The sequence below is a fragment of the Pseudonaja textilis genome, chromosome 5 (assembly GCF_049901715.1).
Source record: "Pseudonaja textilis isolate UNSWEBS1 chromosome 5, rPseTex1.2, whole genome shotgun sequence".
In the NCBI taxonomy this organism is placed as follows: domain Eukaryota; kingdom Metazoa; phylum Chordata; class Lepidosauria; order Squamata; family Elapidae; genus Pseudonaja; species Pseudonaja textilis.
In genome coordinates this window covers 6,112,984-6,134,428 of record NC_141994.1, presented here as the reverse complement: position 1 = coordinate 6,134,428, position 21,445 = coordinate 6,112,984, and the positions used below count along the sequence as shown (strand labels likewise).

General features: G+C 37.3%; 1 long non-coding RNA gene across 1 annotated transcript in view; it reads left to right on the top strand.

Moving 5' to 3' along the window:
* LOC148125519 (uncharacterized) overlaps window positions 1-21,216 on the top strand; it is a 121,481-nt gene extending 100,265 nt beyond the window's left edge. The window contains exons 2-3 of the long non-coding RNA XR_015743745.1: window positions 19,277-19,340; window positions 19,869-21,216. This is a non-coding gene — a long non-coding RNA (uncharacterized LOC148125519). The remainder of the gene's footprint in view (window positions 1-19,276; window positions 19,341-19,868) is intronic.
* Window positions 21,217-21,445: the final 229 nt, after the last annotated feature.

Below are 21,445 nucleotides of genomic sequence, written 5' to 3'. Positions count from 1 at the left end.
AAGACTAACCTGAGCACAACCAAGCCCCACCTGAACAGAACACGCCTCCAACCAATCAGAACACGGCTAACCCCCAACCAATCAGAACACAGCCAAACCCCCTACCAATGAGAACACACCCCCACCCAATCAGAACATAGCCAAGCCCCCACCCAATCAAGTCCCACCCCACTGGCAGTTAAAAGGAGGAAGCAGCTGCAATCTCCATTACTCTGAGAAGCACAGAGCCGGAGACAGAAGCCTGAAGATGATGAATGAGACTTCATCGAAACGTTGCCTAGATACTTGAACCTTACGCGGAGAAAACCCGAACAACCAAAGATCCACATACAAATACCGAGAACCTCAGAAAACAAATATATATATATATATATATATATATATATATATATTTGTTTTCTGAGGTTCTCAGCGGTATTTATGTGGATCTTTGGTTGTTCGGTTTTCTCCTGTGTAGATCGAAATATCTGGCAACGTTCGATGAAGTCTCATTCATCATCTTCAGGCTCTGTCTTCGACTCTTGCTTCTCACTCTGAGACCAAAGATCCATATATATATATATACATACATATACACACACACATACATACATATACATATATAAATACACACACGCACGCATGCATGCATACACATACGCATACACATTATAATATAATATGATATGATATGATATAATATAATATAATATAATATAATATAATATAATATAATATAATATAACTTAATATACACACATAAACCATTCCTACATAAAACTAGTTATTCTGTTTTGTTATATATATCTCCATATCCATTCCTTCTCCAAATCCTTGGCTTACAGTATACATCACTGATATGTTGGGATTTCCTCTCCTGATCTGCAAGTTGTTATTCCCCAGATGAAAATGGGCCAAAGATGTTTACAAGGCTCTGAAGATTCAACTTGTCCTAAACAAGTTGTAATTAAGCCATTTTAAAACAGGATTATAATACCTCTGCCTCTGCTTTCATTTAAGCATTTATTGGTTTAAAATATTTATAAACCGCTCTCTTTTTTTTTGCCTAGCAGTACAAAATACATGATAATAAGATTTTTTTTTTAATGACAGTGATTAAGAGCCCTGGAAAGCTGAAAAGTGAGGGCTAGACCATTCCCCGATCCTTTTCCAGCACATAGAAAGGTTGTGTATTGAACTAGTTGCAATTGCTCTTGAATAGAAAGAAACCAACGGACTCGAAGCTTTGAGAAGCATAGTTATCTAGCAAAAGTCTTGCATAGGGAAATAAAATGGCATGCTATATCTTCAAAATAAAGCTAGCCTGCCTGCCAGTTGATCTGCTCAAAAAGATGGTTCCCCATACCCTATTTATATATGTTGCTCAGTCGGTCTTTGCTTTAAAAGATGGAACCTTTTACATCAATGAGTTATTGCATTCTTCCTTTTGGGGAGTCAGACAAAGTTCTAGGGATTAAGCCTTCTCTCTTAAGAAAGGTTTTTGGGTAGATATCAGATGAATCTGCAGCTGCTGTATGCACACAAATGTTTTAGAGTACATTTGTTTGCTTGAATTTTTTATTTCATATTCTCTTTTTCTTTGGGTGTGTAATACCAATAAAAAGAAAATATTCAAAAAAGAAAAAAAAAATAGATAGAGCAGAAGATCTACAAAGATATCTTGAAAATGCCCCTGGGTGGTCAATTCATACAGATGGAATCAGAATAAGGAGGGAAAAAAAATCTTTAACTTGTTAGTATGGATGTGGTATTTTTACGTGGACTTGAAAGTGTTCTTTTGTAAGCGACTGTTTCTGCTGGTTGGCAGGGTCTCTGCTCTGCCTTTTCATTCCAGGGTTATTTCTCTAGCTAAAGGTTCATGTGCTTTTTGAGAGAACAAATGCACTGCTTGAAAATAGCCAGGAGGAAACTGTACCTCAATAGAGCGCTATGTTAAAAGAAACTACAAATAAAAATAAAAATAATAATAACAACAAAACACCCAGTTTTTCTTCAACAGTTTGTCTCCACTTTGGCAACAAAACTAGGCCCAGGTGTCTTAATATTTTTTTACACTGGGATCCTTTTAAAATTGCAACTGCTTTAAAGCTTCCCATTTGATACCAGAGGCTTCAGAGTAAACTAGAATCCATATTTACCATCATTCCCCTCAGGGCTTTTTTCTTTTCTGTCTCTCTATTAGTCGTTATTAAGATAACTAATTGTAAATATGCTTTTCTGATTACATTTTTTTTTCCAAAAGCATTTCTCTACATTATGTAAAATAGAATTCATTCCCTATATAATAGCCGCCATGGTTTCTTTCATAAAATAGACAACAAAAAGTACCTGGTTCAAGAAATCCATAATCAGCAAAATGGAGTATCTGATTTAGGATATTTAGGGGTGATTTCTAAAGGCCCAATCATCTCTTTAGTCCTTTTTGACAGGATTTCTATATATTAGATTGTGCAGGGCTGATAGAAACTCTATGCAGGTAGCTTTTTTTAAAATGGAGGAATAAGAGGTAATGTACTGTATGATTTATGGGAGGAAAACTTTGGTTGAGAATATGCCACGGCCTCAGTTACTCATTCCAGAAAGGGGAAGCATTTTTAGTCTTTGCAACAATTTTTTGTTGTTGTTTTGTTCTTTTGATCCATTGATCCTGGCAGCTGCTTAGACAAGTCCCTGCAGTTTTCTTGGCAGATTGTAAAATTGCTTTGCCCTTGCCTCCTTCCTAGGGCTAAGGGACTAGTGACTGGTCCAAGGCCAGGCAGCTGGCTGGACTATGAGTCTCCAGATATCTAGCCTGGTCACTTAACCAGAATACCAGACTGGTTCTCTTACAATACCTACTACAACACATAAGCTTTTGTACAATTGATCCTGAAAGTGATCTAATAACTCAGTTAAATCCATCTATGATGTTATTATGGTCATAGATGCATCAAAATTTCCATATCAAAGAGCTTATGGTAAACGATGAAAGTATAGCACATTAAAACAACGAAACACATAGATATATCTGACTGTTGTAATCAAACACATCTGCTGATCCAGGGGATAAAAAACATGGTCCATGATACATCCCTAATGGGATTTCTTTCTTTCTTTTTTAAATTTTTTTATTGGTTTTTAAAAACAAACATAAACAGACAAAACATAAAAATATCAAGCTATCTTCCATAGGTGTACATAAAGTGTGCCGGTTGGTTTACAAATTGTTTTGTGCTTCCATTTCGTAGTCTTCAATTACAATTACATTACATATAATCTCATATTATCAATCAAAAATTAAATACCTTAGTGTCAGTATTAATCAATCATTTGACTGTACTTTTATTCAATCATTTGACTGTACTTTTATTCATTCATGTTTTACAAGATAACCATAATTTACTTAATTTATTTTGTAACAGTTCATATTACCATCCCAAATCTATCCTAAAATCATTTTGTAGATATAATAATAAGAAAGAAGTACATCTTTATATATTTATTATTTTCTAAAAATCTACATATTTCATTACTGTACTTCATTGTCTAACCATTGATAGAAAAGATCCCAATTTTTATAAAATTGTTTATCCTCTTGTTCTCTAATTTCAAACGTCAATCTACTCATTTCAGCACATTCCAATATTTTCTCCTAATGGGATTTCATGGCAGAAGAATTAAGCTTAGCTATTGATAATATAATCCCTTCATTTGTGTTCAGCAGAAGCAGTATTAAGTCTTTTCTTAGTATAAAGGCTACAAATATGTCAGATTTTAAAGTGCTCAAAAGTTTGAGTTGTATAGCATTGTCGTAGAATAATTTTTGCTCTGGAGAGCAATTTGTAATTGTGTTGCATTATAAAACTCGTGCTTGAAAAGGAATAGGAGAGATCTTGCTCTGAAGGAATTAGGAGTTCAAACAATGAAGGAAGCAAGCCATATTCTGTAACAGGCATATAGGCCAGCTACCAGCACCTTGGTATCCCAAGCTACATGGAAACCATGAACCACGGTGAGGATGCAAAGAAAACAGAAACATTTAAGTACCAGCAAAGAAGTCCAGAAAAGCCAAATCGATGGGAAGATCAAGATTCATGCCATCAATACATATGTCCTGCCAGTCACCATACCATGGTGATCTAATGAGCTGGCCAAAGGAGGACATGAAAGTTGTTGATGTGAAGACCCAGAAGCTCCTCGCAATATACGGAGGTTTCGATCCCAGATCTAACATCCAGAGACTGGGCGCCAGCCAGAAACAGGCAGGCAGAGTTTGGTGAGTGTCAAAGCCACTATCCTTGACAAAATCCAGTGCATCCACAGGTATGTCAGCAAGGCAGCACCCAAAGATCAGCTTCTGATAGAATGCCTGAGACAGTACCAGACATGGGAAGAAGATTAAACAGAGGAAATGCCATGGCAAGATAAGACCCTGCATGAGATGTATCCCCATCAGCAACTGAAGTAGCTGACATTATGAAATCTTACTAGTGCCTGGAAAGGGATGAACTCACTGAGGCACTGACCATAGCAACACAAGAACAGGCACTAATCACCAGATCCATAAAAGCAGAGTCTGCCACGTTAGATGAATTTCAGGTGCCTGCTGTAACACAGCTCTTCACATAGTGGAAGGGTATAATATGCAGACAGGAACAGCATACACTGAATGGCACAACCAAATAACTGGTATTGTGTACAGAAACATTGTATAATTTCAATCCTCCCAAACCCAGATGTGACATTCCACAGAAGGTTGTAGAGAATATCAGGGGTAAAATTGTAGGGACCTTCCAGACCCAGATGAATAAGCAGGTAATAGCCAACCAATCAGACTCTGTGGCAGTATACAAGGGCAAGAAGACAGTGATAGTGATCACTGTAGAAGTGCCCAAGTGACAGCAACGTCAGGGAAATGGCGTATGAGAAGCTGGAAGAGTACCAGGGTCTGAAACTAAAGTGGATGTGGAATGTAAAAACCAAAGTGATCCCAGTGGTGGTAGGAGCACTCAAAATTGTGGCTCCTAAACTCAAAGAATGGCTCCAACAGATCCATGAACAACATCAGAGTTCTTTGTCCAGAAAAGTGCACTGCTAGGAACAGCATAGATACTGAACAAAACCTTCCAACTCCCAGGCCTCTGGTTGAAGGTTTGAAGAAGACACATACCTCCCATAGGGATGGGAAGAAAATATATATATTTCTCTATCTCTGTCTCTGTACTATATGTAAATAACCCATCTTGTGAAAAGTGACTCTGGATAGCATATAATAGTCAATTTAAAAAAATAGAAAGATCAGCATTAGAAATAAACATGCATACATAAACACACAAATTCTAAACACACAGAGAGAGTGTTCACCTCAATAGTTGGATCCATTTAAACAAATGTCCAGTTTCCTGGAAACTGCCAAATGTAGGCCCTTGCCGGAGGGTATCCATAGTGGCCCCTTGGATAATCATTCCATGAACATCTATCTTGTGTGCGTGTGAGTGTGTGTGTGTGTGTGTGTGTGTGAATGAGAGAGAGTGTGTGTATTTGAAATAAAAGAAAATAGTCTCCATCTTGTGCCATTTTTCAGAGGCAAAAAATTGTGGAAAAAATTCTTATGGATAAAAGTGCAATATGGCGGTTAGATCCGGGATGGGGAACCATGGGCCTTTGATGACTTGTTGCTTTCAAGTCACAGAATTCCTGAGCCATCCATGGTTCCCCACCCCTGCCTTAGATAAACCAAGATAAACTGACTAGGGGTATACATTGGTTTTCTCTCCTTTAAAAAGAAATGTTGTTTTTTTTCCAGCAGATCACAGCCTCCCTGACTTTTTATCTTTGGAATAAAATAGAAGTCAGGGAACATGAGTAAAGGCTACAAAGTGTTAACAGCCTCTTTGTCTTTCTGACAAGGAAAAAAAAAATCCAAGCAAGCAAACAACAGTTCTCCCTCTACAATAAGTAAAACTCAAAGCAGTAGCTCCAAAGTTTCTAAATAAAATTTAAACAACTCTGGGGGATGAGCAGAAAAATAGATGCCTCTTTTATTAGAGAAGAAAAAATGCTTTGAAGAAATAATCCCACAAATGTGAACAGTTTTCTTTCTGCTGTGCTTTTCAACCTAAATTAATGTCCCTCCGTGCACACACACACACACACACACACACACACACACACACACACACACACACACACACTGTAATAAATACACTGCATGGATCAGGCACAGTCATGCAACCCTGTAAATGTCCTATCCTGCAGTCTCTGTGTTAAGAAAAAACTATATTAGTATAAATTTCCCTATTCTGCCTATGAAATAAGGTCAGCAAGTTAGAGCTTCCTTACCATTTTAATGAGAGGCAAGTTAAGAAAACACTTAATGGAGTCTTCTGTTTTCATTGTTGCTTCTTCCATGCATCATGTCACCAATCAACAAGAAAAAAAAAACCTGCCAATTGCTTTCTGTCACTTATGGAGGAACAGAGCTTTTAGCAAGGCTAGATAAGTATTTGGTGGATGGTGTAGAGAACCGTGCAAATGATGCTGACAAAATAATGGGACAATTTGCAAAACTTGATTTAAGTTTGGAAAAAGAGAACTTTAGAAAGATGCTTAAACTGCATTATGTCTCTTGATGTAAGATGGAGAGAGGGAAAAGGCTGTCAGGCTTTCAAGATTCTGTTCCTATATCCCAGCGTTCTCAACTTTGGCAATTTTAAAATGTGATGACTTCAATTCCCAGAATTCCCTATCCATCAGGCCAGCGTGGGAATTGTGGAAGTTGAAGCCTAGACATCTTAAAGTAGCCAAGGATGAAAAACACTGCTGCTGTTTATTGACCTAACCTAATACAAAGGCTAATGGATAAATTTAGAAATATTTCCAGTTGTCCAAATGTCAAGTTGCAGGTAAGGTACCTGTGGGTACCTCCATACCTGTGACTTTAAGATGGCATACAGTGCAAGATGAGATGGGGGCTCTTTCGAAAGAGTAGGGAACACATACGCTGGAAATCAGGTTGTGGCATGGAGGAAAGGTTATGGATACAATGATAGGGAATGTTAGTTCCAATGACAGGGGAAAGGTACAGAAGAAGCGTCCCTGGTGTTTCACCTGTACCCTGCCTCTATATTGTACCTGTGAAATGTTAATTGGGCTTGCAGGTACAGAAAAAAGGCATGTGGGAAGGCAGGAGAGAGCAATCGCCAACAGGCAAGTTCCATCCTTGAAGATGTGGCAAGAGAATGACAGTCCGGGTTGTGCAGAATCACGCCTGTAGCACTTGGAAGCACCCATGAAGAGGTAAACCAACACACAGGTAGGCAATATGATCTGCACCCCAGAGATAACTAAAACAATAAAAATTATGGACTCCCATTGACTAGAGCAATGGAAATCCATAGTTTACTAATTGTTGACCAAATAAGCAACACACAACGGGCAGAATCCAATTTGCCTTCCCGTTTAAAACATCCTTCTGTGCAATACAGGATTAGTATTCTCTCCAGAGAATGCACATCTTGATTTCTAAGTGCAGGTCTAGCATTTTTTTTTCAAGAGAGCACTTAACCTAAATTTAATAAGCAAGTTTTAGCACTCTTTCAAAAAGCACTAAATTCTTGTGTATAAAGTGTTTAAGCAGTACATCTGTGGAAGCCAGATGGTTGAGCTGTCCTGAATCCCAAGCCAAAATGGCATAGAAAGAAAAGGCAGGAATGGGGAGGATGCATGCCTGCAGCAAGCTAAAATAACCAACAGATATTGGACAGATTCCGGCCTCTGGATCTGTCACCAACCATATCACTGATAAAGTCCCCAGATTATGTTTGATGCCAAAAAATAAAAATTCATGAGCAGAAGAAAGAAAGTACAGTTTGAAAACTGGAATAACTAAGTGTGACTTTCAGCTGCCTAAGTGGTGGGACTAAGGAATAGACAAAGGCTCTTTGTTATCAGAACATATATGATAACATGCCATTCCAAAGTTGTTACAAGTAAAGAGAATTTTCCCTTTTTCTTTAATTCTTTTTTTTAAACTAGAGATGTAATAAGGGGTGGGTTGATTTAGGACTGAATATCACGAGCAATGGATGTTCAACTGATGTTCTAAATTTGGTCATTGAATAATCCATGAAAGGTTCTCCTATGTGTGTTTGTTTCCTAATGGCACCAAAAAAGATAAAATAATCCACTTCAAATATACATACTGGGAAATATCAGAAGGATCAAAATGAGAAAACTTCAAAGACCTGAAAAGTTAAATACCAAGGCAACAGTATCTCCTTTTCTCCGTACTACTGTATAATATTTCATATTGCTCTGAAATATGATTACTTGCGTTAAGACCCCAACATTCCATTTCAACATTAAACAATAAAATACTTTAGCAAAGACTCTGATATAAGATAAACCCTAGCACTATGAAATGCTAGTCTGAATAAATATAAATCCATTTTGTGTTTAATGCAATGGTATGTGTTGTTAGCTGACTGAATCTTCTTTCTATTGTTCAGTAAAAATGAAGTATATGTTTAGTCACAGCAAAGACCTAAATTTCACAGTCACATCTTTTTTTAATTCTATCATGGTTTTTTTCCAGTCCAGCTGTTGCATATTTTCTGTATATTTAAAAGCTTGGTGTTGGCAGAGTTACAATAAAACTTATTTAATTTTTTAAAATTCATTCAATTTCTATAACCGCTCAACTCAAGTATGTTAATAGCAATCTTGCTCTTTATGAATTAGGCTTGTTTCCAAGTTTGTTTATGACGACTGAGTCTGGAAATTGAAGGACAAATATTAAATGTCCCAGTTTGAGGAAAAAACACCTTAATCAGTGTATCAACTGAGATTCTGGTTTCATTTGCCCCGTAGATAAAAATGAGCAACTTTCTATGGACATTATGGCAGAGATGTACATACTCTTTCCTTTTTCATATCTGAGAGATAAAAAGGGTCAATGCTTTGGTATCGCTCACCATCTTGAATAATGCTGGACTGAAAGTTCAAACCTCAACACCCTGTTTTAATTGGTCAGGATTTTGATTTAACCAATGGTGCAGATTCACTCAAGACTGCTTATAATGTCAACAGTTCCTTGTGATGCCCTTCTAATCTAGCGATAGCAATAGCACTTAGACTTATATATCGCTTTACAGTGCTTTACAACCCTCTCTCGGTTTACAGAGTCACCATGTTGCCCCCAAACAATCTGGGTCCACATTTTACTGACCTCAGAAGGATGGAAGGCTGAGACAACCTTGAACTTTGTGAGATTTGAACTGCTGAATTGTAGGCAGCCAGCAGTCAGCAGAAGTAGCCTGCAGTACTGCAATCTAATCACTGCTCCAGAGGTGGTATTCAACAGGTTCTGACCAGTTCTGGTGAACCGGTAGCAGAAAATTTGAATAGTTTGGAGAACCGGCAGATACCACCTCCGACTGACCCCACCCCCATTTATTCTCTGCCTCCTGAGACCCAATGATCGGTGGTCTTCTTTTGTTGCCCTGCACAGGAGAATGGAGCTGAAAAGCATATTAGTGGGGTCGGGAGGGAATGGGATTTTGTAGTATCCTTCCCCTGCCACACCTACCAAGCCACGCCCATCAAGCCACACCCATAGAACTGGTAGTAAAAAAAAATTGAATCCCACCATTGCACTGCACCACTACGGCTCTTAAGTATCAAATGGAAATGCCATAATCAGTGATGGAATTCAAATAATGTAACAATTGGTTCTCTGCCCTAATGATTTCTTCCAACAACCACTTTACCAAACTGCTCAGAAACTTAACAACTGGTTCTCCCAAACTGGTGTGAACTGGCTGAATCCCACCACTGGCCATAACTTTTTATCATCCTTAATGTTTTCCTAACATTATTTTCTCTAGACATAGAGATCTACTATTGTTACCTAAGAAACATCTTTCTTTGCAAAACAACTTGTAGATAAGGTTCTAGGGCTACACGAAAAAGCAAGGCCCTAAGTTATTTATTTTAATGACTACTGCAAGGTTCAATGAGTATGTTTTATTCTTTTAGCAATTGATATACACTAACTTGCTTTCTTCATTTATAAATTCCCACAAAAAGCAGTAGGATAGTATTGTCAAAGGAACAATATCTTCTCTCATTCTGTATAAATCAGATGACACTGAATGATAATTATTTGTCGGAGCTCCATAGATCTTCAGACTTTAATGGCTCTTTCAGGCATCCTGTCTCCTTTCAGATTCACTTTAGTGGTCTATTCACAAAGTGCAAATTAATCCTCAAAGCAACCAAGAGATACATCAGAGAGAAAAACATATGCATAGAACAAGGCAGATAAATTGCTGAAGAGTTGTGTCACTGTCCCTTGTTAAATTCAAGTAGTTTCTAGACAAATTTGAGCAATTGTCCATAACAGGAAATTGTTATTCTTCTGCCTGTAATCATTTGCATGAAATAACTGATAATCCGCACACTGTAATTAGTGAGAATTAGTGTCATAATGACGGGCACTTCAATATTATACTTTGCACTTCTTTGGAAACTGATGCTATCTCTATTAAAGCTGTGCAGTGATCTGGGTTTGAGGGGGTAAAGGTGATTCAAATATAGAAGCATTCATGTTACAGCTGTCAACAACTTCTAAAAGAACTTACATCTTTTCCTGAACATATCAACTTTGAGTCTGAATTATTGACCTTCCACAATTTGTACAGCAGAACAGTCATTGTATTCCAAGTCAAGGCAAAAAGGAAATCACACAACCAGAAAATATTATGGAAGCATGTTTATAAAAACACATTCACCTTGTATAAAAAGATATGCAATATCTATGTCATATAGAGACCAGTGGTTACCAACCAGTGGGCTGGGGATTACTGGTGGTCCACAAGAAAATTTTGATGGTCCACACAGAAATGTCACTCCCAAGGCACACCCCAAAACAATTAATCCAGGCTGTGTGGGAACACAAGGCTGGACCACCCACGTGGCCCGTGGGAACACAAGGCTTGCGTCGCTTGCATTGCAAACAACATGAGGTAGTAAGGGGAGGGGGGAAAGGGCAGAAGGGGGGGAACTTGCCTCACTCACCCCACATGCCTTGCCTGGCCACTGGGTTACTTCTTTCTGCTTCTTTCTTCTTCTGCTTTTGGCTGCACACAAAGAAAGCAGAAAAAGTCTTTCTCTCTTTCCCCCAAACTCTGCCAGAAATGAGTCTTTGGGACCCTGCAAGGCATCCTTCTCCAAGAGGCTGCACTGATGCAACAAGTCTCACAAAGACTCATTTCTGGCAGAGTTTGAGGGGGGGGGGAAAGAAAGATTTCTGCTGCTTCTGCTGCTTTCTTTGCATGAAGCCAAAAGTTTCTCCCCCACCCCCCGAGAGCAGAGTTGGAGATGGTACCTGCAATCCCAAATAAAGAACAATCGATCGGTAGGAAAACAGGGTGGGGAATTTTCCTGCAGACTTTTGGGGGGATTTTCCCAGGGCCTCTGGTCCACGGGATTTAAAATTATGAGTTTGGTAGTCCCTGAGGTTCAAAAGGTTGGCGACCCCATGATATAGACAAAAGATTGAAAAATCTTTTCAATCCCAGATGGACTAACTTCTTCTTGCTTGAAAGTCTGTGCTCATCAACCAGCTTTTATCTTCACCCCCATCTTTAACAAATCACTGAAGAAGTGTTATGTTCCTTCTTGCTTCAAATGCCGTACTATCATCCTGGTGCCCAAGATACTCTCCATCAAGGAGATGAATGACTACAAACTGGTTGTTCTGACATCTGTAGTTATGAAAATCTTTGAAAGGTTAGTGCTGGCCAACCTGAAAACCATTACATATCCATTGCTAGATAGATCAACAGATAGATCCATAGATCAGCAGAGGATGCTGTTAATATGGCACTGTACTATATCTTTGCACATGTCCTTTTTGTGGACTTCGGCTCGGTATTCAAGACCATCATTCCAGAAATTCTTCATTCTAAACTGATTAAGCTAGCTGCACCTGCCCATAATTGTAGGTGGGTTATAAACTTTCTGACAGATAGAAACAGGTGAAGCTTGAGAAAATCACATTGAGCACCCATCACATTATTCTTTTCTCTATATACCAATGACTAAGGATCCCTCTATTAAAGTACTGAAGTTTGCAGATGATACATCAGTCATTGGTTTATTCGAGATGAGGCTGAGTCTGCATATAAATGGGAGGTTGCCCTGCGATGCAGCTGGAACAGTCTGTAGATAAGCACTCTTAAAACTGTAGAGATGAGAGTGCATACTGAGCAGCCTTCCTATTCTGCCACCTCTTAGACAACACAGTATCAACAATAGAGTCCTTCAGGTTTCGGAGTTCTGCAATATCCCACGATTTAAAATGGACACTAACATTAGAACCATCATTTAAAAAGCACAACAAACAATGTTCTTCATGTGTCAACCCCAGAAAGTTCAGACTATTCAAAGAGTGCCGATACAGCTGTAGAGAAGAATAATTGAGTCTCTCATTTGTACTTCTATAACTGTCTGCTTTGGTACAGCAATTAAAAAGAACAGGTACAGACTTCAACAGAAAGTTAGGACTGCAGAAGAAAGCTATTGCAACCAGCCTTCCTTCCGTTGAGGGCCTGCATATTTCACAGGTCAGAAAGAGGACTAAGCAAATATCTACAGACCTTCACATCCTGGACATAAACCCTCAGGATGTAACAGGACATTGTCTGCCAAAACAACGAGGCACAAAGACAGGTTTTTTTTCCCCTTGTGCCATCATTTTGCTGAATATCTAATTCCCACAGTACTGTCATTGTTATGATTATTTCTTTGATATTATGATTATTATTACTTTGTTTTGTGCATGTATACCTAGCTTCTGCCCTTGAGACAAATTCCTTGTGTATCTAATCACATTTGGCCAATAAAAGTACTATATTCTGTTCCATTCCGTTCCATATTATGTATTGAGATGGATGACATAAGGCTAGAAGAATTTCAGGTACTGAATTATTTTCTTTCTAGAACTAATATATTGCTAAGTATACCAGTTGATGCTTTCTGATTTTATTTCCAACGATGTTATGAACCAGCACTGATGAAGAGTATGTGTGCACTGACTGCATTTGTAACGGCAATTGCTATTAGACCAGGAATCAATTCTTCTTTATAGGAAGTCAAAGCACTTTCACTTTTGAAATTTAGTTTACCAGGAAATATTTGGCACTACTCTAGTGCACTTAGAATTTACAAGGTAATAGCCCTCTCCGTTCATCAACCTTAGTTGTAAACTTAGTCTTCACCTTTCGTTTACCAGAACCTTCAACTGTGACATAAAAAGCACTAATCTACAGGACTATATAGTTTACTATTTAGGATGCTGGTAGAGAAAACTCTCCCTTCGGGAATGTATGATATTTGGGGAAGAAATGAAAAACATGTTTCTCTTGTTTGATACAACACCGTTAGCATTATAATGCAGAGGCAAAGAAGGCGAAGTTGCCAAAACATAAATATATAATGCAAACATTATGAATGACATCAAGTGCATCATTTTAAATCATATGTCACCTTCATAAAAACATGGTACTTACTGCGTGTGAATGAATAAGTTCAATGCAAGGTGCTGATACATGGTTTTAAATGATATATGAGTCATACACTTCAAACCTCTACTTTTTTTACAGCTGATCTGGGCACTAAAATTGTATAATAACCTTTTCCCCTGTAGTGTAATGACCCTGGATGGTGCTTTTTCTATAATCCAAGTATTTCCAGAATAACCCTGTGTTCACTCACCCTCCTTTGATGAATTGACACTCTTCTGATACAGTGGCAAAACTGATAAATCTTTAAAACTAAATAATTTAAAATTCAGCTGAAATATAGGTATGCTAGTTTTTCTTTATATCTAGTTTCTTTCTTTTTTCCTTTCTTTTTTCTAATTCAGTTTTTTGAGGCAGAAAATGAATACAAATACCTACTAGCAGGTATATTTAGCATAGTTGTTCAAATGTTCTTGCCTGAATTTTCTGTAATAAAATATTCTAAATAAAAATGAGAATCTGGGTCTTTGGGGCAGCAAACTCTTAATTTTCAAATGTGTGTTGGTCCTTATGCTATCAGGTTTTAAAGAAGGATGACTAATATATTTATTCACTGGGCATTTATGAGACAATGGTGGCCTATGGCAAACAGGTTCTTAAATTGTTTCCTGTTGATATATTGTTATGGGGGCTTTCTTTTAGTTACTCCATTTTGTGGGATGATTTGATATCATGTCATGCTGCTGTACTTATTTTGGGTGTGTATATGTGTGTATCACTTTTTCTGTTACATATAAACATTGTCATTTGACTTCTTCCCATATCTATTCAATCCTAAAACAGGTACGTACACATGTAGAACATTATCCTTAAGGACTAGTGACTAATTTGGGACATCACTTAGACTATGAGAAATCACAAATATGTTAGAATGTGCCTAGAGAATAGATTGCACCATTTCTTTCTGCTTTGAGCTGCCTTGATACATTGGTGAGAGCTATTGGCACATTGGAACAATGAAACATAATTTTTTATTCAGAGGCATCCATGAGATCCATGCTTTTTATCAAAACAATGAAAGTAATGTTGCTATTGTAAATATAATTTCTGCTCCCATCTGCAGATAAATGCAACATAAAGAACAGTGGTGGAATTCATTTTTTTTTACTACCGGTTCTGTGGGCATGGCTTGGTGGGTATGGCAGGAGTTGGATACAGTAAAATCTCCAGTCAGAGGTGGTATTTGCTGGTTCTCCAAACTACTCAAAATTTCTGCTACCGGTTCTCCAGAACTGGTCAGAACCTGCTGAATACCACATCTGATAAAGATGTATGTACAAAGGATGTACCACATTGGCATGACATTGCTTTTGACCTCATGCATTGAAATTGTCTCTGACCTCCTGTTTCACATGATGTCAAAATGATATTAGAGAATATTAAGCTGATTAAAAGAGAATGTTATCGGGATCTCTGTGTTTTATCCAACTCACTGCTTTCTCTTTAATGTTCCAAACTTTTCATCTTTCTTTGTATGGTGCTTCCCTCCTAAAAATTCTAATTTCAATCTGGCCAGTAAACATTGCAGTCCAGTGGTGGGATTCAAATTTTTTTACTACTGGTTCTATAGGTGTGGCTTGGTGGGCATGGAAGGATACTGTAAAATCTCCAGTCAGAGGTGGTATTTGCCGGACCTCTGAACTACTCAAAATTTCCGCTACCGGTTCTCCAGAACTGGTCAGAACCTGCTGAATACCACCTCTGCTACAGTCCACTTCAAAACCCACATATTCTCCTTAGCAAACGTCCAGTGAACTAAAAATTATATTCAAGGAAAAATAAATGTGGAGCTTCTCACTTCTGTTTTCATTCATTTATTCTTGTCTGCCTGAAGAGCTGCACAGTACTGACTGTGATAGCATTCACTCTAGTTCAGAGCAATATGCCCCCTAACTTTTTCAAAGAAGGTATCAAAACAAGTCACTTATTATTAGTCCAGTTTTTGCAGAAAATGAAATGGCATACCAGTTGATGGGATTCTAAAATTTTTACTACCGATTCTGTGGGCGTGGCTTTGTGGGCGTGGTGTGGCTTGGTGGGCATGGTTTGGTGGGCGTGTCAGGGGAAGGATACTGTAAGATCTCCACTCCCTTCCCATCAAGAGGAAGGATACTGCAAAAATCCCCATTCCCTCCCCTCCCCACTAACCTGCTTTCCAGCTCCGTTTTCCTGTGCAGGGCAACAAAAGAAGACCCGATCTGCTGGGATTCAGGAGGCAGAGAATAAATAGGGATAGGGCCAGTCAGAGGTGGCATTTGCCAGTTCTCCGAACTGCTCAAAATTTCCACTACCGCTTCTCCAGAACTGGTCAGAACCTGCTAAATACCACCTCTGTGACATAGTAATAACAGTTTAAATACATCAGGAACTCAACTGAAAGAAGGAAAGCTTTGTGATAGCCCCTGAGGTAATTTGCAATACAGAACTTCAACTTCTTGTGAAGTAAATCAAATTAAGTAACTTTTAGGTAGTGCAGCTCTGCTGTTGGGAATAAACCTCAGTAAAATAACTCAATTAATTACTAGTTGCCATTGCCTACTGAGTTATACAGCAGTATGCTACTAAAGACTTATAGAAGGAGTTAATTAAGTGAGCAATGACTCATTACTCTATTAGCAGCAGTCCCAACCAGCATAGTAATGATGAGGGATACTGCAACTTCATCTCCAGATACTTCTGATCTGGGGCTAGGCTTGGCTCTGAAAATCGATTCCTACAGCAGCAACAACATGATGATATGAACTGCAATAGAAAGATTACATAAGTCAATAGTACTATTAAACAAGGTTTGAAAGCTGTTCCATATCTCTGTGGCTCTATAACATGAACTGTATTCAAAAGCAGAACCAGTTTAGTTCTGCTTCAGCTGCACTTTTTTGAAATATGAAGTCAGATTAATGTTTTCTTTGAAATATTACAGCCCCGAGAAATGTTTAAGTCATCCATTTCTCCATTCAAGAAATCTCACTTTATCAGCTTCTTACTTGATCAGTCTTTTCAAAGAGAAAGGTAGAGTAATGCTTTTGCAAATTCTGAGATCAAAATCGCTAAGATTATTTTTTCCAACCACTAGATAAATGTAGACAATATAAGAAAAAGGAGGGTTTAATTCCTTTTATTTCTCTTTGGCATAGGGTGAAAGTAAAGGATTTTTTGTTTCTCTAGGATCTAGGTTAGTGTTGTTTATCTATGCTCTTATTCTCAGAGGTTTTCTGATTGTTTTAGTGACTGAAACATAAAAGTGATGGTTGTGTAGAAGTGCTTAAGAACACTTCAGGAAAATATTTTCTTTTTTATGGAACACAACAATTCAATAGATTATATATACCACAAACATTGTACTTAAAACTTTTAAGCTTGTCCTGTCTAAAGTTAAAAGTAGGGTTTTTTTAAAAAAACATTCTATGGGATATACTATATTTTTTAAAAAAAATCACTGAACAGAGATAAGATATATTGTCACATTCTCCTGAAAGTTTTTATAGAGAGTGCAGGGTAAATTCAAACAAAATATGCTCATCCTCATAGCAGGTTTTGCATATCCATAGATTTATGCTTGCTCTTGAAGATTAATGAGCTTTAGAATATGCGGTAGGATGAAAGAAAAGTCAAAATTATAACATATACTGATACTAATGCAGGAAATAAAAAAGAACATAAAAACATATGTGGAACAGGCTTCAAAATTTGCTAATTATCTGTCGTTATCAGTGGACCAATTACTCTCTAATTAATAAAGTGCAGGGTAAAGCAGCAAAAATTTTCAGAGGGAGCTGGTGAAAGTTAAGATAAAATTAATTCAAATCATCAGTGGAATCAGTGTTCATGGAGATTCGTAAGGTTCTTGGTTAGAAAGAAATACTGTACCTAGAAAAAACTGTAATCTTATTCTAATAAAAAGAAGTCCTAGAGCTGATCTCATTGACCCATTAGCAAATCTTGGCTGAAGTCAAAATGTACTTGTTCCTAGCCATGCATTTCAAAGATAGTAGCTGTGAAGGGAGAACAATAGATCCTTGAAATCTATAGGTACAGTAGGAAAAAAAAATCAAGATCCTTATAACATAACATAATTATTCAGATTCATCTAGATCATCAGAGGATGAAGTCCCTTTTTATTAAAAGAAAGCAGTTTGGTTGACTGAAGAAAGTTCAAGGTTAAGTAATACATTACTTAAATCCTTAAGAGTATTTGTTCTGAGTTTTTTTTCTTGAGGTCTAGATTGCTTTCAAGGCAATCATATCCTTCAAAAGAAAGGAAAAAAAAGTAATATGAGACAGAAGATGTTGCCTCTCAATATTTAATCAAGAGGCCTAGAAGTTCTCTCTGATTCTGCAACAAACTCTGAACTTGTACTGAAACCTAACTTATTCGCAGATGTAATTAATGACTGACTATATTGCTTTTATTGGGAATTCTGTGGGCATGTGATTGCTGTCTTCGCTTGTTTTTCCTGTAATATCTTTTCCTAATAAATTTCTTTTTATCTCTAGAAATTGGTTTTATAAAAGAACTTCTCACTGAAACCTCCCCAACCTGCAAGATTTTCACACAACCACACTTTTTTTTCAAGGATTTCCACCAAGTTTGCTAAGTACTGTACTTCTGAGATTTAAATAAAAAGCACCTTCCCTTTGTCAGGTGGGGGTTAAGTGGGGAATAGGACTGAAAGAACAATTCTGTAATGGAAGAAATAATACTCCCCAGCCAATTTACAGGTTATTAGGAAGTGCAGACTGACCGATATAGTCATGTTCACGCCATATAATACTAATTATGAAGTTCAACACTACCAAGCCACCTTCATCCCTATCCCACACAGTAGACAGGGTATCAAAAGTAGGACCAGCATGGATAAACTGATAGTTCTTATCTACTTGTTCTCCATTGTAGTAATATATAGGACTTCTATTTCTCAGTGGTCAACAATCCTATTATGTCCATCAAAGGGCAATTAATAACCCATCCAAGATCTTGCTCTCTGAAAATATTCCTTCACTTTGCTTTCAAATTGAACAAGTGTTGGTCTACATGGGTTGTCCCTAATATGAAGCAATTCTCATTTTAACATTTGATGACTGTGTATAATAATTTTTAATTAGAAAATTCTTGAAAGAAGGTCCTGCTAGTGAAGTTTAAATTACCACTACCCTCCCAGTTAATTCAATCTTCATTGATTAGCCCTTGGGCTGTATCAAAGTGCAGAATTCCAGAAACAAATTGTTACTAAAATTTGATAAAAGCAATTTAAAATGGAATTGGATAAAATACAATGTTAAATGAAATTGGAATAAAATACGAATTAAAATGAAATTGAAATAAAATACAATAATTTAAGACATGGATAAAATATGATAAAATTATATTTTGGTGTCACCCCTGCAATCTACCCCAATCAGCCCCTCAACTGAACCATTTTGTTTAAATACTGTGTTGTGTTAAATGTTATTTTCAGATTCTGGCCACACATAAGGTAAGTTATTTCCCTTCCAGTTAATAACACATGTACCATCTTCCTGACCCTGGTCATACTACAGATGTATAAGTATATGTAGTTTATAGATTTATAATCCAATGAATAGGTTTTATGACTGCTTTTTCAACTAATCTCTTTATAATTGATTGATATAGAGAGATGCCATTTTATTGTACCAGTGGGATGCAAAATGTGAGTAAAAGTGGGGCAACCAACTTTCCTTTTGACTTTAAGGAAAACAAAGCACAGCAAAGTAAACAATACTGATGAACAGATGGAGACATCCTCACCATCCCTTGTGAGTATGCACAAATATAACTGAAAGGGTTCAAGTATATTGCTATGTAATGTTCTGTGATGCCTGAATTGCAGTTAGGCCAATGTTTAAATTGGGAACTGCATTTAATTGTTTGAAAGAAATATTCACTGCTGTGTCACCTGTCTTTACCAATCGAACTGCATTCTGGAGTTCTTCATTAATTACACTCTCATATAAATACACCCTGCATTTTATCGCTTAATTTTATAAATGGTATTTGATTAATTATGCTTCCAATAACTGAATATTTCTGTCACGATTTAGACAATCTGTTTGCTGCTGAGCAGAAGTCATGCAGATAGATTGATAATTTTGTCTCCTTTCAAAATTTAGATGCAAACATGGAGAGAACTGTCAACAAATATTTTATAGTTCATTACCTTATTGAAAGAATTCAAGTATAAGTAAAGCACATGTCTTAATAGACTCTGCATAACTCATAGACAACAGAGCTGCCTTTCATCTGGGCCCTGAATTACTAACATTTCTTTTTCTGTTCATTTGTAGTCTACTGATGATCTGCCTTCAAAAAGAAAATTTGGAAGGTATCCAATTGCTAATTCGGTGACTGTTTTTCAGTTATATTTATCTGTTCTTCCTATGTCTCATGAAGCCAAATCACATCCAACCAGTCAAGAATATGCAGTCAGGCAAAAACAAACTTCTAGAAATATTAAAACACATGGAGTCTTCAGCACTGCATGAGAACCAAGGAACAGTGGGGTATGGATGGAAATGGTTACTCTGTGTCTTGTCTTTGTCTAACAGATTGTCAGTCTCAGATCACTTCTAATTACAATGGATCCAAAGGTACTTATCAGGCTCAGAAACTCTGATGGCAGCCCACCACAATCACATGACTGCATTTAATTAAACACTTGGGTGCCAGCCTGATTTTACAGCTGTCTGTATTGTCCCATGGTCCCATGGCCACGATTTATGATGTTTTTTGCCAAAAGGGAAAAATGCCGCATAGAAAATCATGGGTTCACTTAACAACCACGATATTTCTTAGCAACCATTCACCTAATGATCATGATGATTCCCTTAATGACTCACACAAAAATGTCATAAAATTGGGTCAGTCATGTGATGGCTCACTTTATGATGTCATGTCTTAGAACCATAATGGGAAGGCAACTTACTGTCATAAATCAAGTTGTACATGCTTTTCACTTCTAAGCCACAACCAGGTTCTCAAACTGGCACACAGTCACAGAACACAAACTCTTGGAGTCTTTGCCCATTCCTATCATTTATTTACTCTCCCAGGAACATTCACATCCACACAGAGAATGCCTCAAGTTTCAACAAAATTATGATTCTCCCTTCAGTGTAACAATATAGTATAAATAAGCTGAGAAAGTTCCAAAATCAATCTATTAGTCCTAGCCCGAAAACAGATACACCCAGACTGTAATGAATTAGAAATTAACTTGGTTATTGTTATACTTAAAGCATTATTGATTTCCCATATTTGACAGTGAGCATGATATTGTAATTAAAATGCTCAATTAAGAATAAGAAGTTTCTAGTCCTGTGGTAGGCATAGAAGCCAACTGGGTGACCTTAGATCAGCCACAACTAATTAGTTTAATCTGCACCAGGGTCTGCTACAAGTTGGATGAACAACACAGCTTTTGTTGCATCATTTACTATGACTTCACCAGGTCAAACAGGCAAGCACAGTGCAAAACTAGAGTGGATACAATGAAAAACAGCCATGAAACTTTACCTTATATTACTAAAACTGTATTAAAATACTCAGCATCTGATTATTTGCATTTATCAATCATTTTCTTGAATATGTACTAAAGTACAAGACCTGAATCTAGTACCCCTGTATTTTATTTACTACTCCTAATCCATAATACTGACAGCCAGTTCAATGCAGTAGTTAAAATACTGGAGATTTTGTACTAGTCCTGTGTTAGACACAAAGACAACCGGGTGATCTTGGGCCAGCTACTCACTCAGTCCTCAGAAAGAAGGTAATCACACACCAGTTCCCAAATCATGCCAAGAAAACTGTAGAGACCTTAACTGTAGGAACTGTAGGGATATTACTTTAGTTGATGACTGTA